Source organism: Myxine glutinosa, chromosome 14, assembly GCF_964187855.1.
Source record: "Myxine glutinosa chromosome 14, kmMyxGlut1.1, whole genome shotgun sequence".
Taxonomy (NCBI): domain Eukaryota; kingdom Metazoa; phylum Chordata; class Myxini; order Myxiniformes; family Myxinidae; genus Myxine; species Myxine glutinosa.
Window position 1 is genome coordinate 32,836,453 of NC_136274.1, and position 24,725 is coordinate 32,861,177.

The window sequence follows — 24,725 nt, forward strand, 5'->3', positions numbered from 1 at the left end:
TTCGGGCTTGATCCCGCACTGGACGTCGGGCTGGACCTCGACGGCCACCGATGCCACCGCAATCTGGTTCCCGCAGGGTAACGGGTTGAAACTGCCTGGTGGAGTCAACGCTGCTTGTGGAGCCAAAGCTGCTGGTGGAGCCAACACTGCTGGTGGAGCCAAAACTGCTTCTCTGGCTCACCTCAGGACGCATCTCCCTTCTTTCTCCGAGGGCTCGTCCCGACTCGTCTGCCATCTCTATCGTCTGCTCGTGCCGCTGTGGGGACGTCGCGTGCTTTGCCAGGACTCGTCTGAGGTGGGGGCGTCTTCTGCGGGTTATATATGCCACGCCCCTGAACCTTCGCGAACCTCCTCGATGTTTCTCTCCACACCCTCTCCAAGTCCAACCCCTTGTTCTTGGTTGGTTGAGTGGGGCTGACTCACTCCTCCCCTCTATGACGAGGTGGGGACATGCCTTTCTTCCCCGACCCGAGCACATGTTCAATGGCGGCAATTGCAGCAAACCACCCAATTCAGTCGGCAAAGGATGCAAAAAGGGGAATGCAGTTGGTAATGGAGGCTTTGAGGGAATTGAAAGGGGATCTATCTTATGTAATTCAGTGCAATGGAGTATTACGTTAATGGAATACAAATCCTTAGCCTAATACACATAATAAGGATATAACTGTCAACAAAGATATATGGTGTCCTGCATGTATGTTTTATGGACTAACTACGGGAACGCCCTTTGATCTTTATACAACAACAATTGCAGGAAGGAGGGTGATATTTTACAACAATTCATAACACAACAATAAAAAAAAAAACATTCTCATATCCACAACAATATGCTGAAAAGGATATCAACGTGGTTATATAAGATATGACAAATGTATGCTGAAAAGGATATGAACGTGGTTATATAAGATATGACAAATATATGCTGAAAAGGATATGAACGTGGTTATATAAGATATGACAAATATATGCTGAAAAGGATATGAACGTGGTTATGCAAGATACGACTAATGTATGCTGAAAAGGATATCAACGTGGTTATGCAAGATATGACAAATGTATGCTGAAAAGGATATCAACGTGGTTATGCAAGATATGACTAATGTATGCTGAAAAGGATATCAACGTGGTTATGCAAGATATGACTAATGTATGCTGAAAAGGATATGAACGTGGTTATGCAAGATATGACTAATGTATGCTGAAAAGGATATCAACATGGTTATGCAAGATATGACAAATATATGCTGAAAAGGATATGAACATGGTTATGCAAGATATGACTAATGTCGGCTGAAAAGGATATCAACGTGGTTATGCAAGATATGACAAATGTATGCTGAAAAGGATATGAACGTGGTTATATAAGATATGACAAATATATGCTGAAAAGGATATCAACGTGGTTATGCAAGATATGACTAATGTATGCTGAAAAGGATATCAACGTGGTTATGCAAGATGTGACTAATGTATGCTGAAAAGTATATCAACGTGGTTATATAAGGTATGACAAATGTATGCTGAAAAGGATATCAAAGTGGTTATGCAAGATATGACAAATGTATGCTGAAAAGGATATCAACGTGGTTATGCAAGATGTGACTAATGTATGCTGAAAAGGATATCAACGTGGTTATGCAAGATATGACTAATGTATGCTGAAAAGGATATCAACGTGGTTATGCAAGATATGACAAATGTATGCTGAAAAGGATATCAACGTGGTTATGCAAGATGTGACAAATATATGCTGAAAAGGATATCAACGTGGTTATGCAAGATGTGACTAATGTATGCTGAAAAGGATATCAACGTGGTTATGCAAGATATGACTAATGTATGCTGAAAAGGATATCAACGTGGTTATGCAAGATATGACAAATGTATGCTGAAAAGGATATCAACGTGGTTATGCAAGATGTGACTAATGTATGCTGAAAAGGATATCAACGTGGTTATGCAAGATGTGACTAATGTATGCTGAAAAGGATATCAACGTGGTTATGCAAGATATGACTAATGTATGCTGAAAAGGATATCAACGTGGTTATGCAAGATATGACAAATGTATGCTGAAAAGTATATCAACGTGGTTATGCAAGATGTGACTAATGTATGCTGAAAAGTATATCAACGTGGTTATGCAAGATGTGACTAATGTATGCTGAAAAGTATATCAACGTGGTTATGCAAGATATGACAAATGTATGCTGAAAAGGATATCAACGTGGTTATGCAAGATGTGACTAATGTATGCTGAAAAGTATATCAACGTGGTTATGCAAGATGTGACTAATGTATGCTGAAAAGTATATCAACGTGGTTATGCAAGATGTGACTAATGTATGCTGAAAAGTATATCAACGTGGTTATGCAAGATATTGTTGCGGATATGAGGATTGTGTTTTTTATTGTGTGCTTTATTATTATTATTGGTTATTCTGCGCCTCCTGCCTCCGGAGCTGTGTAAAGGTCAAAAGGGCGTCCCATAATTAGTCCACAAGCATACACGTCAGCCAATCATAGCATACCCCTGTTCGATAGTTATATCTTATTCTGTGTTTTCGGGTAAGGCTGTGTCTCCCATTAATAGAAGTACTCCATTGCACCAAGTGAAAGAGATAGATTCCTTTCATTCCCATTCCCAAAACCTCCATTCCCCCTTTTCGTCGATTGGAAACTACCTCCGCTCCAATTGCCGCCATTGACCACGAGGCAGGGTTGGGGAAGAAAGGCGGGTCCCCACCTCGTCATAGAGGGGAGGAGTGAACCAGCCCTTGCCGACCAACCCAGAACGAGGGGTTGGCTTTAGAGGGCGGAGAGAGAACGTTTTGGGGAGGTTCGCAAAAGGGTCAAGGGTGGGGCTTATATAACCCGAGGCAGAGGCCCCCAGAGAGAGTCGAGGAGGGAGGAGATCAGAAGACAGAAATGCCTTGAGTTGGACTAAGCAAGAGAGGAAGTTGTTGGACTGGGTGGGACTAAGAAAGAGAGAGAAAGAGTCCTGAAGCTTGTGAGGGAAGGAGAGAGAACCCATCACACCAACCCCCCACCAAGCTCCGCGTTGGCTCCACCAAGCGTTCACCTCCACCAAGGCTCCACCAAGCTCCGTGTTGGCTCCACCAAGCGTTCACCTCCACCAAGGCTCCACCAAGCTCCGCGTTGGCTCCACCAAGCGTTCACCTCCACCAAGGCTCCACCACGCTCCGCGTTGGCTCCACCAAGCATTCACCTCCACCAAGGCTCCACCAAGCTCCGCGTTGGCTCCACCAAGCGTTCACCTCCACCAAGGCTCCACCAAGCTCCGCGTTGGCTCCACCAAGCGTTCACCTCCACAAAGGCTCCACCAAGCTCCGCGTTGGCTCCACCAAGCGTTCACCTCCACCAAGCATTCACCTCCACTAAAGCTCCACCAAGCTCCGCGTTGGCTCCACCAAGCGTTCACCTCCAGCCATCCACCTCCTGCGATTCCTGTCATCATTCCCCACGTGAGTCTGTCTTTTGTTTGTTCTGTCCTGGGTTAATTAAGACTGTAGGTAAGCTAGTATTTGCACTGTGTCACCTGCGTCTTATGTGTTGTAAATAAACGTGACTGCTTTCTTTTTGCTTATGTGTGTAAATAGTAAAAAAAATTAGTAGTACTGTATTTCCAAACCTTTCTTTGCCTTCGTCTTCCTCTTTGCATTCGTCGTTTTAGACTTTTCCCTCATTGAGCAGCCGCGGTGCGATCCGGCCAACGTTTGGGTGGAATCGGGTTCTAATCGGGGAATAACTGTTCGGTCGCGGTAATACCAACCGCTCGGTAAAATAACATCTTTAACCGCGTCCGCAACAATTGGTGTCGGGGAGTGGGATACGAGGCCCGAAGCGCGTTTAACGCGCTCAAAATTACAAGCAGCTGGAAATTGTTGTGTTTTAAAAGGAAAACCCGAATTTTGAAATCGCGCCATGGCTGGTCAAGGCGATCGGATGCCGGTGGGTGAGCTAGAGGAGGGGTTAGGAGTAACCCAGGACCTCGGGGTAATGTATATGGAGGAGGTGGTTGAGGGGGTATCAGACGCACAAGATGGCGTCCTCGCGCACGTGGGTGTAGCGGCACCAAATTTTGCCGCGCCCGTGACCATAGCAGTACCAAATTTCGCTGCGCCCGTGGTCGCGGCAGCCGAGCCAGAGATGCCAGAGTACATGCGAGTCTTTATGATTCAAATGATGGCAAAAATGGATGCTCAGGGGGAGCGATTAGAAGCCGAAATGGGGAACCGGATGGAGGCTCAGAGTGAGCGATTGGAGGGCCAAATGGGGGTAATGGGGAACCGGATGGATGCTCAGAGTGAGCAAATGAGGGCTGATAGTGAGCGATTGGGGGGCGAAATGGGGGGCAAAATGGGAGAAATGGGGGGCAAAATGGGGGAACGGCTAGAAGCTAAATTTGAGGGGTTAGACAACGGGATAAAAGAGGTAAAGAATGGGTTAACAGGGGTGGAAAATAGAATGGCTGCCCAGGAGAATCAGTTAGAGGGGGTGAAAAATGGGTTAATGGGGTTAGAAAATAGGATGGAAGACAAATTGCGGGAAATAGGGGAGCAATCCGCCCGGGAAATCGAACAGATGGGGAACCAGATGGAGGAGATGAAAGAGGAGATACGACGAGGTGTAAGTGAGGAGGTCTCGGGGGTACGCGAGGAGGTAAAGCGAGGCGAAAAGCGTATAGAGAAAGAGGTGAGAAATAATACGGCGAGGTTACAAGGGGGAATAGAAGATCTGACAGAGGAGGTGGAACAGCTGACGGAGGGACAGACGGAGTTAGTGGAGCAGGTTCAAAGGAACACTGCGGTACTAGGAGGGTTAAAGGCGACACAAAAAGAAATTAAAAATGACTTGATAGCGACACAGAGGCAATGTCAGATGGTACGTGAGGGACTGACAATGAGGTTGGACGAGGTGACAGAGGTAATGGAGACAAAGGACCGGCAGGTGAGGATGCACATAGAGACGGTCACGGTAGCCTTAGAGGACGAACTTGAGGAGACGCACCGGGAAATAAAAGAGGTGAAGCAAAAATTAGAGGAAGTGGAAGAAGAGGTGAGTGAAATTAAGAAGGGACGGACAGAAACTAAGAGGGAGATAAAGGAGGAAGTAATGGAATATGTACAAGGTCGGTGCTCAACTCATGATGTGCTGCTCACTAACCAAATAAAGAGTTTGCAGGTGGCAAAGGAGGTGAGGAGACGAGGTGCCAAGGTGAGTGGCGATATACGAGAAAATGTACATGATGTGAGGGGAGCTTCAGTCGGCTTGGGAGTTGATGTGGACCCGGGTGTTCGTGAGAGGCCGTTGGTGAAGTGTGCGACAGGTCTGGTGTGCGAAAAAAGAGGTGTGCGAGAATGTCCGACCATGGGGTGTGTGAGGAAAAAGTGCGCGCCAAGGAGTGAGTGTGCTGTCGAGAGTGAGTCGGTCGTAGCGCGTGTGCGAGGGAGCACATGGAAGTGCGGTGTGGTGAGTGTTACGGAGGAAGTAACGAGAGAGTGTACCCCTGTGGTGAGTGTTACAGAGGATGTAACGGGAGAGTGTGCGCAAGAGGATGCGCGAGAAAGGTGTGTAACGGACAGGTGCAAGGGGAAAGAGTGCGCTGTCAAGAGTAAGGGAGAATGCACGCCTGTGGTGAGTGTTACAGAGGGTGTAACGGGAGAGTGTGCGCGAGAAAGGTGTGTAACGGACAGGGGCATGAGAAAAGAGTGCGCTGTCGAAAGTAAGGGTGAGTGCGCTGTCAAGAATGGAGGTGAACGTAGTGAGAGTGACACGGAGCGTGAGTTGGTTGTGACAGGTGAGCGAGGATGTACACCTGGAATGGAAGGATGCACACCTGGAATGGTAGAGCGTGTGTGGGAATGCACACTTGAGTTGGTCGTGAGGCACGTGGTTGGGTGTGCGAGTGAGAGCACACCTGTGATAGTCACAGAGGAGGTGACCGAGAAGGGGGCGCGAAGAGGTGTGTTGGTGGGGTGTGCGAGCGACGAGTGCGTGCAAAGGTGTTCGGTGGTCAGGTGTGTGACCAAGTCTGTGAGCGGAATGAGTGTACCGAGGTGTGTAAGAGGAGGTACGACGAGGAGCATGGGAACAGCTGGATGTATGAGCAAGAAAGGGGTAGCGTATGCGTGTAAGCATGCAGGTGAGGCATCGACGGTAACCGGGTTAGCGGTTAGAGCGACTTATAGCCGAATCGGGCCCTCGGTGCGTGCCGGGCTTCGCGTGCCGCGAGAACCAGCGGGGATCCGAGCCACGGCGGGTTCGAAAGGACCGCCGTACGCGATCCAAGCTGGGCCTCGCTTTGAACGGCCGCGTCCGTGCTCCACTAGGCGGAGCGGGCAGCCCGATAGGAAGGGTCGTCATGGCGACCACTTTTTATTGAGACGTTCCGGCAGGTCGAGATCGGGCAATTGGATGGCTCGGTGCCAAGATGGTGCGTGGGATCTCGGCCCGGGTAAGCCTCCTTCCCTGCACCGAATGTCGGACGCATCCAACCGCCGGTACCAAAGAACCCGCATTCATTGCTCGGCTGTACGAAGCCGGGCTGCAGACGTGAATTGGCGCACCGAGAGGATCTAATAAGTAGACAGGTGATGAGGTTAGTGTTTTGGACCCAAAATTAGAAAAAGGAAAAATTTGATGATTGGCAAAGGATTGGCAGAGTGATTGGTAATGGTAGTGATTGGCAGATGATTGGCAAATTTTTGATTTGTTGGATTTGGACGAGCGAAATTGATAGTAGGACCTCCCCGATGTGGTGGGATGGCAAATCCACCATCCCTCACAGTGGGGGGGCAAAGGAGCACTAGATTATGGGGTTGATTGCAGTGAAAACTAGCCCGGGTGGGTTAGGATATTGTGTGTAGGGACCTAGAAGATGACATTAGGTAACGTTAAGATTAGTTAGTGACAAGGATACCTGTAGTGGGGACGCAGGTAGATTAGTGTGGATGATAATGACGTGGTATGTGCTTAGTTTAAAGGGAAGACGGGGAGCACTAAGTTAGCAGGGTAACAGGTAGATGAGATGATGCCATGTGTTTGAGGATTGAACAGGTGTGATTGCACAGGTGTGCAACTGAACAGGTGGATGGAGCAGTGTATGAGTGAGTGAAGGTGATTGTGTATTGTGCTGACCGAATGGTCCAGGAAGAGGAGGAGGGTGCAGGTGGCACCAGGTGTGAGTGCACAGGTGTGCAACTACAGGTGTATGGAGAATGGTTGTGTGGAATAAATGAATGGTAGTGTGGAATATCTGGAGTATTGGAATGGATCGTCGTGGAGTGAGTATGGCGGAAATTGTGGAGTGGAGTGGATGGTGCGAAGGTGTGAATGGGGGAAGGATGGACCCCCATCACGGATACCCGGGGCGGGTAGTGTAAGTGTTAGGTAGAGGGTACAGGTAAATTGTGGTTGGATATTGGCATCTGTGGTGCGGTTGGAAGAATGATGTTGGATGGGTGCATTAGTGTTGTGGAAATGGCTGGGCGTGTAGCCTGTTAGTGTGTGTAGTTGGTTTGGGCACTCCACCACTGTGAGGATGTCGGCCAGGTGAGGCCGCAGGTGGGCTCTGGGAGCCGGTAGAGTTGTTGTGGATGGGGCCCGAGGATCCGGAGGACGGACCCGGGTAGCCCAGTGCCAGAGGGCACCAAGGGGTGACAGAGCCAGGAGGGGCCTTCCCCAGTTAGTTAGGTTAGGGTGAGGAGCTAGGTAAGCTCGGGTGGCAACTACAGTGGTGGAGGTGTGCAGGTGGGTAGACCTGCTGGGAGAGCTACACGCCCCAGCCCAGAAATTGTGCAAGGGCACCGGGAGTTGAATCGGGGGAGTGAGACCCCAAATTGAGAAGCACCACAGTTTGGTCAATGGGAATTGGTTTTTAGAACCCATAGTGTAAGTTGGCCAATGGATTGGCAGGGAGAGACCCCGGGTAGTGTAAAGTGTGTTAAAGTCATTTAGAGGATAGTTAGGAAGAAGGATCTCCTCGCACCATCTGCATCCACTCACCTGAGGTGACAGGTACTCCACACCATGCCAGGTTGTTTGATTATTTTTTATGATGCAAATGTTTGGATTGTGAGACGCATCATGACGTGGGTGTGACATTGTGCTTTGTGTTCCATCTCTTCCTCCTTATGAGGATTGATGATGAATTGATGATGGCAAATTTTGGCTAGAGGGATTGTGGAGACGAATTTGGTGTAGAAGAAATATGGGGAGACGAGACATTAGCGACGAATTTGTAAATGTGTAGATTTTGTAAATATGGGGTAAGGGCAAGGGTAGTGTAGGTGACAGGGGGGGTGACGTACAGTAGGGACGAGCTTTCTCATTTCGCTCTCCGTACGCATTTCGCCTTGCATTGCCTTATTGATGTGTACCCTTGTGAACTTACCCCTCGCTCATTTGTCTCTTTTGTCTCCCACATGACCTGTGCGCCATTGGGCACCGAGGGGAGCATGCGTGAGTCCTCCATTGTGTGCCCGGAATTCCCAGAACCAGCTGTCTGCATCGATGCACCACATTATGGACCACATGCCTGTGGCCGAGCACCACTGATGGACCCCATGGGTTGGGGCATGGCCCCTCTACTGGAACCGGCCATGAGGGCCCGAAATCTTGCTGGCGGACCTTGGCCACAGGGCACCGATGCCCCACAGGTGAACCACACATAGTCGGCCCTGTGGGCCATAAATAAAGAAAATAAAATGGACACGTTGGGCACACTTTATTGCAAATAGGCCGCCAGTAAGAAAATGAGAGAGAATGACAACAACTGGAAGACATAATAATAGCCAGCAGAGGGAGCCGAAGAGCAAGAGATCACCTGCAGGGTTAGGGGTTGTTTGGTTATTTTTTTATTGTTGAACATTGATGAACAGTGATGACTGCACCGATTGGTGCTTGGGGGTGTATTGGTGCGTTTTTGGGTGGTTTCATGGTGCGTCGATGCAGAGCAGACTGTCTCCCCCCAGAAAGAACAATTACAGGTCCTGGGTTAGTCTTGTAAATAAAAGCAGAGTCATTTTAAATAATGCTCCCCACCGTCAATGTATAGTTTAAAGACCATTCCGCAATTCGGTTAACTGTGGGCGTAAGTCTGTTAGGCAGGGTGCAATGGAGCAGCGGGACACATTTATTTATGTTTTAAAACTGTCGCACTCAGGGTCAGGTTAAAAGTAGAGGGAACTACACCTACGTGTCACACTAAATAAAAGTTGTAGGCCCGGGCCGTGCCTAAGAGGAGGAGGGTGCAGTGTTGCGGATATGAGGATTGTGTTTTTTTATTGTGTGCTTTATTATTATTATTGGTTATTCTGCGCCTCCTGCCTCCGGAGCTGTGTAAAGGTCAAAAGGGCGTCCCATAATTAGTCCACAAGCATACACGTCAGCCAATCATAGCATACCCCTGTTCGATAGTTATATCTTATTCTGTGTTTTAGGGTAAGGCTGTGTCTCCCATTAATAGAAGTACTCCATTGCACCAAGTGAAAGAGATAGATTCCTTTCATTCCCATTCCCAAAACCTCCATTCCCCCTTTTCGTCGATTGGAAACTACCTCCGCTCCAATTGCCGCCATTGACCACGAGGCAGGGTTGGGGAAGAAAGGCGGGTCCCCACCTCGTCATAGAGGGGAGGAGTGAACCAGCCCTTGCCGACCAACCCAGAACGAGGGGTTGGCTTTAGAGGGCGGAGAGGGAACGTTTTGGGGAGGTTCGCAAAAGGGTCAAGGGTGGGGCTTATATAACCCGAGGCAGAGGCCCCCAGAGAGAGTCGAGGAGGGAGGAGATCAGAAGACAGAAAGGCCTTGAGTTGGACTAAGCAAGAGAGGAAGTTGTTGGACTGGGTGGGACTAAGAAAGAGAGAGAAAGAGTCCTGAAGCTTGTGAGGGAAGGAGAGAGAACCCATCACACCAACCCCCCACCAAGCTCTGCATTGGCTCCACCAAGCGTTCACCTCCACCAAGGCTCCACCAAGCTCCGCGTTAGCTCCACCAAGCGTTCACCTCCACCAAGGCTCCACCAAGCTCCGCGTTGGCTCCACCAAGCGTTCACCTCCACCAAGGCTCCACCAAGCTCCGCGTTGGCTCCACCAAGCGTTCACCTCCACCAAGGCTCCACCAAGCTCCGTGTTGGCTCCACCAAGCGTTCACCTCCACCAAGGCTCCACCAAGCTCCGCATTGGCTCCACCAAGCGTTCACCTCCACCAAGCATTCACCTCCACCAAAGCTCCACCAAGCTCCGCGTTGGCTCCACCAAGCGTTCACCTCCAGCCATCCACCTCCTGCGATTCCTGTCATCATTCCCCGCGTGAGTCTGTCTTTTGTTTGTTCTGTCCTGGGTTAATTAAGACTGTAGGTAAGCTAGTATTTGCACTGTGTCACCTGCGTCTTATGTGTTGTAAATAAACGTGACTGCTTTCTTTTTGCTTATGTGTGTAAATAGTAAATAAATTTAGTAGTATTTCCAAACCTTTCTTTGCCTTCGTCTTCCTCTTTGCATTCGTCGTTTTAGTCTTTTCCCTCATTGAGCAGCCGCGGTGCGATCCAGCCAACGTTTGGGTGGAATCGGGTTCTAATCGGGGAATAAATGTTCGGTCGCGGTAATACCAACCGCTCGGTAAAATAACATCTTTAACCGCGTCCGCAACAATATGACTAATGTATGCTGAATAGGATATCATCGTGGTTATGCAAGATGTGACTAATGTATGCTGAAAAGTATATCAACGTGGTTATGCAAGATATGACTAATGTATGCTGAAAAGGATATCAACGTGGTTATGCAAGATGTGACTAATGTATGCTGAAAAGTATATCAACGTGGTTATGCAAGATGTGACTAATGTATGCTGAAAAGGATATCAACGTGGTTATGCAAGATGTGACTGATGTATGCTGAAAAGTATATCAACGTGGTTATGCCAGATATGACTAATGTATGCTGAAAAGGATATCAACGTGGTTATGCAAGATGTGACTAATGTATGCTGAAAAGGATATCAACGTGGTTATGCAAGATGTGACTAATGTATGCTGAAAAGGATATCAACGTTGTTATGCAAGATATGACAAATGTATGCTGAAAAGGATATCAACGTGGTTATGCAAGATGTGACTAATGTATGCTGAAAAGTATATCAACGTGGTTATGCAAGATATGACAAATGTATGCTGAAAAGGATATCAACGTGGTTATGCAAGATGTGACTAATGTATGCTGAAAAGTATATCAACGTGGTTATGCAAGATATGACAAATGTATGCTGAAAAGGATATCAACGTGGTTATGCAAGATGTGACTAATGTATGCTGAAAAGGATATCAACGTGGTTATGCAAGATATGACAAATGTATGCTGAAAAGGATATCAACGTGGTTATGCAAGATGTGACTAATGTATGCTGAAAAGTATATCAACGTGGTTATGCAAGATATGACAAATGTATGCTGAAAAGGATATCAACGTGGTTATGCAAGATGTGACTAATGTATGCTGAAAAGGATATCAACGTGGTTATTGCAAGATATGACTAATGTATGCTGAAAAGGATATCAACGTGGTTATGCAAGATATGACTAATGTATGCTGAAAAGGATATCAACGTGGTTATGCAAGATGTGACTAATGTATGCTGAAAAGGATATCAACGTGGTTATGCAAGATATGACTAATGTATGCTGAAAAGGATATCAACGTGGTTATATAAGATGTGACCAATGTATGCTGAAAAGGATATCAACGTGGTTATGCAAGATGTGACTAATGTATGCTGAAAAGGATATCAACGTGGTTATGCAAGATGTGACTAATGTATGCTGAAAAGGATATGAACATGGTTATGCAAGATATGACTAATGTATGCTGAAAAGGATATGAACGTGGTTATGCAAGATGTGACTAATGTATGCTGAAAAGGATATCAACGTGGTTATGCAAGATATGACTAATGTATGCTGAAAAGGATATGAACGTGGTTATGCAAGATATGACTAATGTATGCTGAAAAGGATATCAACGTGGTTATGCAAGATGTGACTAATGTATGCTGAAAAGGATATCAACGTGGTTACGCAAGATGTGACTAATGTATGCTGAAAAGGATATCAACGTGGTTATATAAGATGTGACTAATGTATGCTGAAAAGGATATCAACGTGGTTATGCAAGATGTGACTAATGTATGCTGAAAAGTATATCAACGTGGTTATGCAAGCTATGACTAATGTATGCTGAAAAGGATATCAACGTGGTTATGCAAGATATGACTAATGTATGCTGAAAAGGATATCAACGTGGTTATGCAAGATGTGACTAATGTATGCTGAAAAGGATATCAACGTGGTTATGCAAGATATGACTAATGTATGCTGAAAAGGATATCAACGTGGTTATGCAAGATATGACTAATGTATGCTGAAAAGGATATCAATGTGGTTATATAAGATATGACTAATGTATGCTGAAAAGGATATCAACGTGGTTATATAAGATATGACTAATGTATGCTGAAAAGGATATCAACGTGGTTATGCAAGATATGACTAATGTATGCTGAAAAGGATATCAACGTGGTTATGCAAGATATGACTAATGTATGCTGAAAAGGATATCAACGTGGTTATGCAAGATGTGACTAATGTATGCTGAAAAGTATATCAACGTGGTTATGCAAGATATGACTAATGTATGCTGAAAAGGATATCAACGTGGTTATGCAAGATATGACTAATGTATGCTGAAAAGGATATCAACGTGGTTATATAAGATGTGACTAATGTATGCTGAAAAGGATATCAACGTGGTTATATAAGATGTGACTAATGTATGCTGAAAAGGATATCAACGTGGTTATGCAAGATGTGACTAATGTATGCTGAAAAGGATATCAACGTGGTTATGCAAGATATGACTAATGTATGCTGAAAAGGATATCAACGTGGTTATGCAAGATATGACTAATGTATGCTGAAAAGGATATCAACGTGGTTATGCAAGATGTGACTAATGTATGCTGAAAAGGATATCAACGTGGTTATGCAAGATATGACTAATGTATGCTGAAAAGGATATCAACGTGGTTATGCAAGATATGACTAATGTATGCTGAAAAGGATATCAACGTGGTTATGCAAGATGTGACTAATGTATGCTGAAAAGTATATCAATGTGGTTATGCAAGATATGACTAATGTATGCTGAAAAGGATATCAACGTGGTTATGCAAGATATGACTAATGTATGCTGAAAAGGATATCAACGTGGTTATATAAGATGTGACTAATGTATGCTGAAAAGGATATCAACGTGGTTATATAAGATGTGACTAATGTATGCTGAAAAGGATATCAACGTGGTTATGCAAGATGTGACTAATGTATGCTGAAAATGATATCAACGTGGTTATGCAAGATATGACTAATGTATGCTGAAAAGGATATCAACGTGGTTATGCAAGATATGACTAATGTATGCTGAAAAGGATATCAACGTGGTTATGCAAGATATGACTAATGTATGCTGAAAAGGATATCAACGTGGTTATGCAAGATATGACTAATGTATGCTGAAAAGGATATCAACGTGGTTATATAAGATGTGACTAATGTATGCTGAAAAGGATATCAAAGTGGTTATGCAAGATATGACTAATGTATGCTGAAAAGGATATCAACGTGGTTATATAAGATGTGACTAATGTATGCTGAAAAGGATATCAACGTGGTTATGCAAGATATGACTAATGTATGCTGAAAAGGATATCAACGTGGTTATGCAAGATATGACTAATGTATGCTGAAAAGGATATCAACGTGGTTATATAAGATGTGACTAATGTATGCTGAAAAGGATATCAAAGTGGTTATGCAAGATGTGACTAATGTATGCTGAAAAGGATATCAAAGTGGTTATATAAGATGTGACTAATGTATGCTGAAAAGGATATCAACGTGGTTATATAAGATGTGACTAATGTATGCTGAAAAGGATATCAACGTGGTTATGCAAGATATGACTAATGTATGCTGAAAAGGATATCAACGTGGTTATGCAAGATATGACTAATGTATGCTGAAAAGGATATCAACGTGGTTATATAAGATGTGACTAATGTATGCTGAAAAGGATATCAAAGTGGTTATGCAAGATGTGACTAATGTATGCTGAAAAGGATATCAAAGTGGTTATATAAGATTTGACTAATGTATGCTGAAAAGGATATCAAAGTGGTTATGCAAGATGTGACTAATGTATGCTGAAAAGGATATCAAAGTGGTTGTATAAGATGTGACTAATGTATGCTGAAAAGGATATCAACGTGGTTATATAAGATGTGACTAATGTATGCTGAAAAGGATATCAAAGTGGTTATGCAAGATGTGACTAATGTATGCTGAAAAGGATATCAAAGTGGTTATATAAGATGTGACTAATGTATGCTGAAAAGGATATCAAAGTGGTTATATAAGATGTGACTAATGTATGCTGAAAAGGATATCAAAGTGGTTATGCAAGATGTGACTAATGTATGCTGAAAAGGATATCAAAGTGGTTATGCAAGATTTGACTAATGTATGCTGAAAAGGATATCAAAGTGGTTATATAAGATGTGACTAATGTATGCTGAAAAGGATATCAAAGTGGTTATATAAGATGTGACTAATGTATGCTGAAAAGGATATCAAAGTGGTTATGCAAGATGTGACTAATGTATGCTGAAAAGGATATCAAAGTGGTTATGCAAGATGTGACTAATGTATGCTGAAAAGGATATCAAAGTGGTTATGCAAGATATGACTAATGTATGCTGAAAAGGATATCAACGTGGTTATATAAGATGTGACTAATGTATGCTGAAAAGGATATCAACGTGGTTATGCAAGATATGACTAATGTATGCTGAAAAGGATATCAACGTGGTTATGCAAGATATGACTAATGTATGCTGAAAAGGATATCAACGTGGTTATATAAGATGTGACTAATGTATGCTGAAAAGGATATCAAAGTGGTTATGCAAGATGTGACTAATGTATGCTGAAAAGGATATCAACGGGGTTATATAAGATGTGACTAATGTATGCTGAAAAGGATATCAACGTGGTTATGCAAGATATGACTAATGTATGCTGAAAAGGATATCAACGTGGTTATGCAAGATATGACTAATGTATGCTGAAACGGATATCAACGTGGTTATATAAGATGTGACTAATGTATGCTGAAAAGGATATCAAAGTGGTTATGCAAGATGTGACTAATGTATGCTGAAAAGGATATCAAAGTGGTTATGCAAGATGTGACTAATGTATGCTGAAAAGGATATCAACGTGGTTATATAAGATGTGACTAATGTATGCTGAAAAGGATATCAAAGTGGTTATGCAAGATATGACTAATGTATGCTGAAAAGGATATCAACGTGGTTATATAAGATGTGACTAATGTATGCTGAAAAGGATATCAAAGTGGTTATGCAAGATATGACTAATGTATGCTGAAAAGGATATCAACGTGGTTATATAAGATGTGACTAATGTATGCTGAAAAGGATATCAAAGTGGTTATGCAAGATGTGACTAATGTATGCTGAAAAGGATATCAAAGTGGTTATATAAGATGTGACTAATGTATGCTGAAAAGGATATCAACGTGGTTATATAAGATGTGACTAATGTATGCTGAAAAGGATATCAAAGTGGTTATGCAAGATGTGACTAATGTATGCTGAAAAAGATATCAAAGTGGTTATATAAGATGTGACTAATGTATGCTGAAAAGGATATCAAAGTGGTTATATAAGATGTGACTAATGTATGCTGAAAAGGATATCAAAGTGGTTATGCAAGATGTGACTAATGTATGCTGAAAAGGATATCAAAGTGGTTATGCACGATGTGACTAATGTATGCTGAAAAGGATATCAAAGTGGTTATATAAGATGTGACTAATGTATGCTGAAAAGGATATCAAAGTGGTTATATAAGATGTGACTAATGTATGCTGAAAAGGATATCAAAGTGGTTATGCAAGATGTGACTAATGTATGCTGAAAAGGATATCAAAATGGTTATGCAAGATGTGACTAATGTATGCTGAAAAGGATATCAAAGTGGTTATGCAAGATGTGACTAATGTATGCTGAAAAGGATATCAAAGTGGTTATGCAAGATATGACTAATGTATGCTGAAAAGGATATCAACGTGGTTATATAAGATGTGACTAATGTATGCTGAAAAGGATATCAAAGTGGTTATGCAAGATGTGACTAATGTATGCTGAAAAGGATATCAAAGTGGTTATGCAAGATGTGACTAATGTATGCTGAAAAGGATATCAAAGTGGTTATGCAAGATGTGACTAATGTATGCTGAAAAGGATATAAAAGTGGTTATGCAAGATATGACTAATGTATGCTGAAAAGGATATCAAAGTGGTTATGCAAGATGTGACTAATGTATGCTGAAAAGGATATCAACGTGGTTATATAAGATGTGACTAATGTATGCTGAAAAGGATATCAAAGTGGTTATGCAAGATGTGACTAATGTTTGCTGAAAAGGATATCAAAGTGGTTATGCAAGATGTGACTAATGTATGCTGAAAAGGATATCAACGTGGTTATATAAGATGTGACTAATGTATGCTGAAAAGGATATCAACGTGGTTATATAAGATGTGACTAATGTATGCTGAAAAGGATATCAAAGTGGTTATGCAAGATATGACGAATGTATGCTGAAAAGGATATCAACGTGGTTATATAAGATGTGACTCATGTATGCTGAAAAGGATATCAACGTGGTTATATAAGATGTGACTAATGTATGCTGAAAAGGATATCAACGTGGTTATATAAGATGTGACTAATGTATGCTGAAAAGGATATCAAAGAGCTTATGCAAGATATGACGAATGTATGCTGAAAAGGATATCAACGTGGTTATATAAGATGTGACTAATGTATGCTGAAAAGGATATCAACGTGGTTATATAAGATGTGACTAATGTATGCTGAAAAGGATATCAACGTGGTTATATAAGATGTGACTAATGTATGCTGAAAAGGATATCAACGTGGTTATATAAGATGTGACTAATGTATGCTGAAAAGGATATCAAAGTGGTTATGCAAGATATGACGAATGTATGCTGAAAAGGATATCAACGTGGTTATATAAGATGTGACTAATGTATGCTGAAAAGGATATCAAAGTGGTTATGCAAGATATGACGAATGTATGCTGAAAAGGATATCAACGTGGTTATATAAGATGTGACTAATGTATGCTGAAAAGGATATCAACGTGGTTATATAAGATGTGACTAATGTATGCTGAAAAGGATATCAACGTGGTTATATAAGATGTGACTAATGTATGCTGAAAAGGATATCAACGTGGTTATATAAGATGTGACTAATGTATGCTGAAAAGGATATCAAAGTGGTTATGCAAGATGTGACTAATGTATGCTGAAAAGGATATCAACGTGGTTATACAAGATGTGACTAATGTATGCTGAAAAGGTATCAACGTGGTTATGCAAGATATGACAAATGTATGCTGAAAAGGATATCAACGTGGTTATGCAAGATATGACAAATGTATGCTGAAAAGGATATCAACGTGGTTATGCAAGATATGACAAATGTATGCTGAAAAGGATATCAACGTGGTTATGCAAGATATGACAAATGTATGCTGAAAAGGATATCAACGTGGTTATGCAAGATATGACAAATGTATGCTGAAAAGGATATCAACGTGGTTATGCAAGATATGACTAATGTATGCTGAAAAGGATATCAACGTGGTTATGCAAGATATGACAAATGTATGCTGAAAAGGATATCAACGTGGTTATGCAAGATATGACAAATGTATGCTGAAAAGGATATCAACGTGGTTATGCAAGATGTGACTAATGTATGCTGAAAAGGATATCAACGTGGTTATGCAAGATATGACTAATGTATGCTGAAAAGGATATCAACGTGGTTATGCAAGATGTGACTAATGTATGCTGAAAAGGATATCAACGTGGTTATGCAAGATGTGACTAATGTATGCTGAAAAGGATATCAACGTGGTTATGCAAGATGTGACTAATGTATGCTGAAAAGGATATCAACGTGGTTATGCAAGATGTGACTAATGTATGCTGAAAAGGATATCAACGTGGTTATGCAAGATATGACAAATGTATGCTGAAAAGGATATCAACGTGGTTATGCAAGATGTGACTAATGTATGCTGAAAAGGATATCAACGTGGTTATGCAAGATGTGACTAATGTATGCTGAAAAGGATATCAACGTGGTTATGCAAGATGTGACTAATGTATGCTGAAAAGGATATCAACGTGGTTATGCAAGATATGACTAATGTATGCTGAAAAGGATATCAACGTGGTTATGCAAGATATGACTAATGTATGCTGAAAAGGATATCAACGTGGTTACTTACGTGGCTACTTTGAAGCAATGATTCGGCTACTTTGTAGCTATTTTGAAGCCATGAGATTTTGTTGGGAAAATTATAATTTTACAAGTAATAAATCAATAAAGTATGAAATGAAGAAGAAATCAAAGATGTTGAAGGAATTAATTAGACCAATCATCTTCAAGGAAAGATATGATGATTAGAATGAGTGGTTTAATTATTATCCGATTACAAAAGTTGTAAATTTTTAAAAGGTCGTTAATACAAGAAAAACAATCGATGTAAATATAATTTTTAACCCTGAATAAATGAACGACAGACTGATGACCTTTTATTAAAAATATGCTTTGTCTTTTACTAATAAAGGTATGAACATTTATATTGAAAGGCAAGAAGGCATACTCAAGGTGTCGGAAAGTTAGTTTGATTTTAAAAATTATTATCAATAAATAGAATGTATTGTCTTTCGATGAGTGTGAAAAGAAAACTTGTAGTGAAAATACCTCGTACCTAAAAAGTAAAAATAATGGAGTTGAACTAAGGGGCGGCATGTTCAGTGTGTGGGAACAAAAAGTGTCCATTTATCTCTGAATGGTGATATCGATAGAACTGGAGATAATATCAGAGTTTTTTTTATTATCAGGAAGTACATTTTCAACAACTGGGATTCTTGGAGAATTAATATATTGATAAATTTTCAACCTACAATACTAATTAATAAATGCTCCATGAAAATCCATATTGCATCTCATCTTCTATCTTCTTCGTTTTCTTCTTTCTTCTGTCTTCTTCCTCTTCTTATTATATTACTTCTTCTTCTTCTTCTTCTTCTTCTTGGGTTCCGATAGCCCTATTTGTGAACGTCTGTTTGTTCGGTTGTGCCTCATGGACAGCCTAAGGAAGTGACTGAGAGAGGGAAGAGGGGGTCCATTGGGGGTAACATTTAACGACAAAAAACATGGGCCCATCAGATTTAGACTAGGGGCGTGGCAGCGGGGCGTGCCCAAGGGGCGTGGCTTCCTCTGACTATAAAAAGCCCACTACACACACACACACGTGACTGAGTTTATCTTCCGGGCAACGCCGGGTAACTCTGCTAGTTCTACATATGTTCCAGCTCTTCCATAAGCAGTATCTACCTGAAAAAGAATTATTAACCTCTATTCAATGGTTTGTGAGGTCGTTCCATCAAAGGTTGTTAAATAATTTGTGTGAAACAATGCACTGCACACATACATACACGCATGCATACACGCATGCATACACACATGCATACACACAATACCCATACACACATACATACACAAACACGGTTTAAGGTGTTCTATGAACTCTGTAGTAATTACCCTCGCCTGAGCAGAGGGTATTGCATTTCATTCCGTTTGTTTGTTTGTCCGCGCAGAATAAATATGATTTTCTCTGCAACCGTTGGTCCGATTGACAGGAAATTTTCACTATAGGTGCAACTCCACCTGCAGAATTTTATGATAATTATGACGTCATAGGTCACATGGTTCGGCCGCCATCTTGGAAAAATCGAAAAACTTTGCACCTCCATATCTCCAAAAGTGCTGAATAGAAAAAATTGAGACATAGCTCGTTGTAAAGAACTCTCCATGGGGAATAAAATAGGTTAATGATGATGTAATAGGTGCTTCCATTATGACGTCATAATTCGACAAGTACAAAACTTCATCCAATCAAGATGAAATTTCTTGATCGAGGAATGAATTAGTTTAGGAAAACATGATCACGTCATCGGTCACGTGGTTCGGCCGCCATATTTGTTTTAACACAAAAGTCTTAAAAACCACTCAAAATACATCCTGGCGAGGGTTTGCAATCTCTGATTGCTCTTTCTTGTTGTATTTGTAATAACCTACCCAGGGGTGGATCCAGGGGTGGGGTGCAGGGGGTGCGCACCCCCCCCCCCTCGATCCAGGATGAGGGTGCAGGCGGTGCGACTCTGCTGAACTGTTGGACCAGGGAAGAACACAAGGAACTGCAGAAACTTCCAAGAACGCACGCAATGCCGTTTCTGACAATCAATTTTTTTTAATTTCCTGGGGGAGGACCCCCAGACCCCACCTTTACCCCCCCTCCCATCCCCCCCCCCCCCCCCCCCGCTATAGTTTCATGCACCCACCCGCCTTGAAATTCCTGGATCCGCCCCTGCTCCTGCACACCTTATGAAGCATGTACTGCTTTGCAGTGTGGGAAAATACATGCACGCAGGTTGGGGGCTCTGTTCATGTTTGGGTCTGCTGTCCCAATACTTTTTGGTAATAACACGACCTCTTTTATCCGGACATCCAAATAACGGATGACCCATTATCCGGGAAAAAATAATGGCCAAAAAAATGTGAATTTTTTCGAGGTAACTTCTGTAATTTTATGCTCTCGGAGGTTGTTGGAAGCGTTTTTCGCAGTCGCTTTTCCCCCTCCAGGTCCATATGCAAAAACTCCGAAGGTAATTGGACATTTGATTGGTTTTTTATTTTATTTTTTGGAGTAGTTCGTTTTAAAGGCTTTGCCGTGAAGAAAGCAATGGCTGTAGCGAGCGAATCCACAGGGAATGAGGAGGGGGTAATGTATCCATTCCCAAAGCAGGATTATAAAATGAGCGTGTCCGGTACATCTACACATATCATATGTGATGCCTCCTCGTTCATTTATGTTGTGTTCACAAAAATAAATACACACAGATTGAACTGTGTTCCTCCCATGTATATTTACACGTCCCGCGTGCCATTCGATGCATCGGGCGAGGCCAAATACACAGAGAGCCACGGGGTGAGAGAGGGGTGAGGGTTATGGTTATTGGGATTAGGTGTTGCATCGTTGCCAACATTGAGAGAAGAAAAAGGGGTACGATGGAAATCATCCATGGTGGGAGGATGTGAAGTGACTAAGGAAAGCTAGGGGGGTCTGAGGATGGGAAGGGTCTGAGAGGATGGGGAGGGCCTGAGAGGATGGGGAGGGCCTGAGAGGATGGGGAGGACCTGAGAGGATGGGGAGGGTCTGAGAGGATGGGAAGGGCCTGAGAGGATGGGGAGGGCCTGAGGATGGGGAGGACCTGAGAGGATGGGGAGGGTCTGAGAGGATGGGAAGGGTCTGAGGATGGGAAGGGTCTGAGGATGGGGAGGGCCTGAGAGGATGGGGAGGGTCTGAGAGGATGGGGAGGATCTGAGAGGATGGGGAGGACCTGAGAGGATGGGAAGGGTCTGAGGATGGGAAGGGTCTGAGAGGATGGGGAGGGCCTGAGAGGATGGGAAGGGCCTGAGAGGATGGGGAGGATCTGAGAGGATGGGGAGGATCTGAGAGGATGGGAAGGGTCTGAGGATGGGGAGGGCCTGAGGATGGGGAGGGCCTGAGAGGATGGGGAGGGCCTGAGGATGGGGAGGGCCTGAGGATGGGGAGGGCCTGAGAGGATGGAAAGGGCCTGAGGATGGAGAGGGCCTGAGAGGATGGGAAGGGCCTGAGAGGATGGGAAGGGTCTGAGAGGATGGGGAGAGCCTGAGGATGGGGAGGGCCTGAGAGGATGGGAAGGGCCTGAGGATGGGAAGGGCCTGAGAGGATGGGAAGGGCCTGAGAGGATGGGAAGGGCCTGAGAGGATGGGAAGGGCCTGAGGATGGGGAGAGCCTGAGAGGATGGGAAGGGCCTGAGGATGGGGTGAATCTGAGAGGATGGGAAGGGTCTGAGGATGGGAAGGGCCTGAGAGGATGGGAAGGGCCTGAGAGGATGGGGAGGATCTGAGAGGATGGGAAGGGTCTGAGAGGATGGGGAGGGTCTGAGAGGATGGGGAGTGTCTGAGAGGATGGGAAGGGTCTGAGAGGATGGGGAGGGTCTGAGAAGATGCGAAGGGTCTGAGGATGGGAAGGGTCTGAGAGGATGGGAAGGGTCTGAGAGGATGGGAAGGGTCTGAGAGGATGGGAAGGGTCTTAGAGGATGAGAAGGGTCTGAGAGGATGGGAAGGGTCTCAGAGGATGGGAAGGGTCTGGGAGGATGGGGAGAGCCTGAGAGGATGGGGAGGGTCTGAGGATGGGGAGGGTCTGGGACGATGGGAAGGGTCTGGGAGGATGGGGAGAGCCTGGGAGGATGGGGAGGGCCTGAGAGGATGGGAAGGGCCTGAGAGGATGGGGAGGATCTGAGAGGATGGGAAGGGTCTGAGGATGGGAAGGGTCTGGGAGGATGGGGAGAGCCTGAGGATGGGAAGGGCCTGAGAGGATGGGAAGGGTCTGAGAGGATGGGGAGAGCCTGAGAGGATGGGAAGGGTCTGAGGATGGGGAGAGCCTGAGGATGGGGAGAGCCTGAGAGGATGGGAAGGGTCTGAGAGGATGGGGAGAGCCTGAGGATGGGGAGGGCCTGAGAGGATGGGAAGGGCCTGAGGATGGGGAGGATCTGAGAGGATGGGGAGAGTGAGAGGATGGGGAGAGTGAGGATGGGGAGGGTCTGAGAATATGCGAAGGGTCTGAGAGGATGGGAAGGGTCTGAGAGGATGGGAAGGGTCTGGGAGGATGGGGAGAGCCTGAGGATGGGGAGGGTCTGAGGATGGGAAGGGTCTGGGAGGATGGGAAGGTCTGGGTGGATGGGGAGAGCCTGAGAGGATGGGAGGGTCTGAGAGGATGGGAAGGGTCTGAGAGGATGGGAAGGGTCTGAGAGGATGGGAAGGGTCTGGGAGGATGGGAAGGGTCTGGGAGGATGGGGAGAGCCTGAGAGGATGGGGAGGGTCTGAGGATGGGAAGGGTCTGAGAGGATGGGAAGGGTCTGAGAGGATGGGAAGGGTCTGGGAGGATGGGGAGGGCCTGGGAGGAGGGATGATTTGGGAGAGGGCGGAGAGGATCTGAGAGAGGGCGGGGACTGGAAGAGAGGAGGATCTGATAGCAGAATAATAAGCCTGGTGTTGGTTTAACTGTTAAGGTGGTGGATTAAGATCTTAGGGTCTTGAGATTGAGCCTCTGTCCTGCTGTTAAATAACACCAGGTGGGTTGTCTCAGCCGGTCATGCTTTCGAGGTAGGCAAAATGAGTACCAGCTTACTGGAGAACGGGGGGCACTGCATCGGTGGCATCGCCACGCTCCCAGCAATGATGTAACCATCAGTCACAGGCTGCATATTAAATAAATAAATAATCATGTTTTCCTGATGAATGTACACCTGAAGGCCGACAGTAACCTTGTCACAACATGAAAATCTATCAAAAAACGTAGATGATATTATTTTGAGAAAGTGATGTTTTTTGCTATTATTGGTCAATAACATCGGTAGGCACGAGTATACAAAAAATGTTAGAGTTGGCAACTATGATATTTCGGTTAGGGTACAATGTAAACACTTACACGAGCTCTTAGCTCTTACATGAGCCTCGATCTCGTATACAAAAACAAAACAAAAAAAAAACACCACATCCATTTTAATAAATTTGTATTTTTTTATTTAAAATATTTAAATAAAGAAATTTACCAAATCTTTTTATTTAATTATTTTTAAAAATGAACCAGTTTTTTTTTTTTTTTTTTTAAATCAACAACATCCATCAATCAAAAATATCGTTTATCAGGAACACCCTTTGATCGCCCATTCCGGATAAAAGAGGTTCTACTGTACATAGTGGGCTCATTGTTCGAGCTACGAGAAAAACAAAAAAAGGGTGAAGCCTTGACCAAAATGATGACGTCATTTGTTTCTCAACCTGGGCTGCCTTGCTCACGCCGAGCATGATAAGCCTGAAACATCCATCAAACGCTGGATTTGTGGCTTTACTTGAATACCAAGAATATCATGATATTTACCTTTATAAAACCAGTTACATTTTGTGTTCAACACCTCTCAACAACTGCCTCCTCCCCCAAACAACTACACTATGTAATCATATATTTAAATTATTTGTCTCATTTTCCACCATCTCCTGGTGGACCCTGCGCATTGTTGAGGTTACATCTGCGAAAAGTCTCTTTATTTATTTATTTAATTCCTTAATCAGTCGGTTTACACTCGGTGTTTGAAAAGCCACCAATGGTGACTCCATCCTTGGGATGGAGCACCTCGGGATGAGGATGGTGACGATGAATGTGGCCATTCGATGGGTGTTGTAGCTGAAACGGATTGTTTTTTTTTGGTGGTGGATTTACGGCAGGGTGGTTTGAATCCAGGAAATGCACGAGATCTGGTGCCTGGCAACCCAAGGCGCGTGGTTAGCGTGGAGTATGTACAGCTATGGGGGATGTAGAGGAGCACAAAGCTTTTTTCTGCCTT

General features: G+C 43.9%; 1 protein-coding gene across 2 annotated transcripts in view; it reads left to right on the plus strand.

Annotated features, from left to right (window-relative positions):
* The window catches only part of GPM6A (glycoprotein M6A), a 141,172-nt gene that overhangs the window by 39,160 nt on the left and 77,287 nt on the right, over nt 1–24,725 (plus strand). The gene's annotated exons all lie outside the window — the stretch shown is intronic.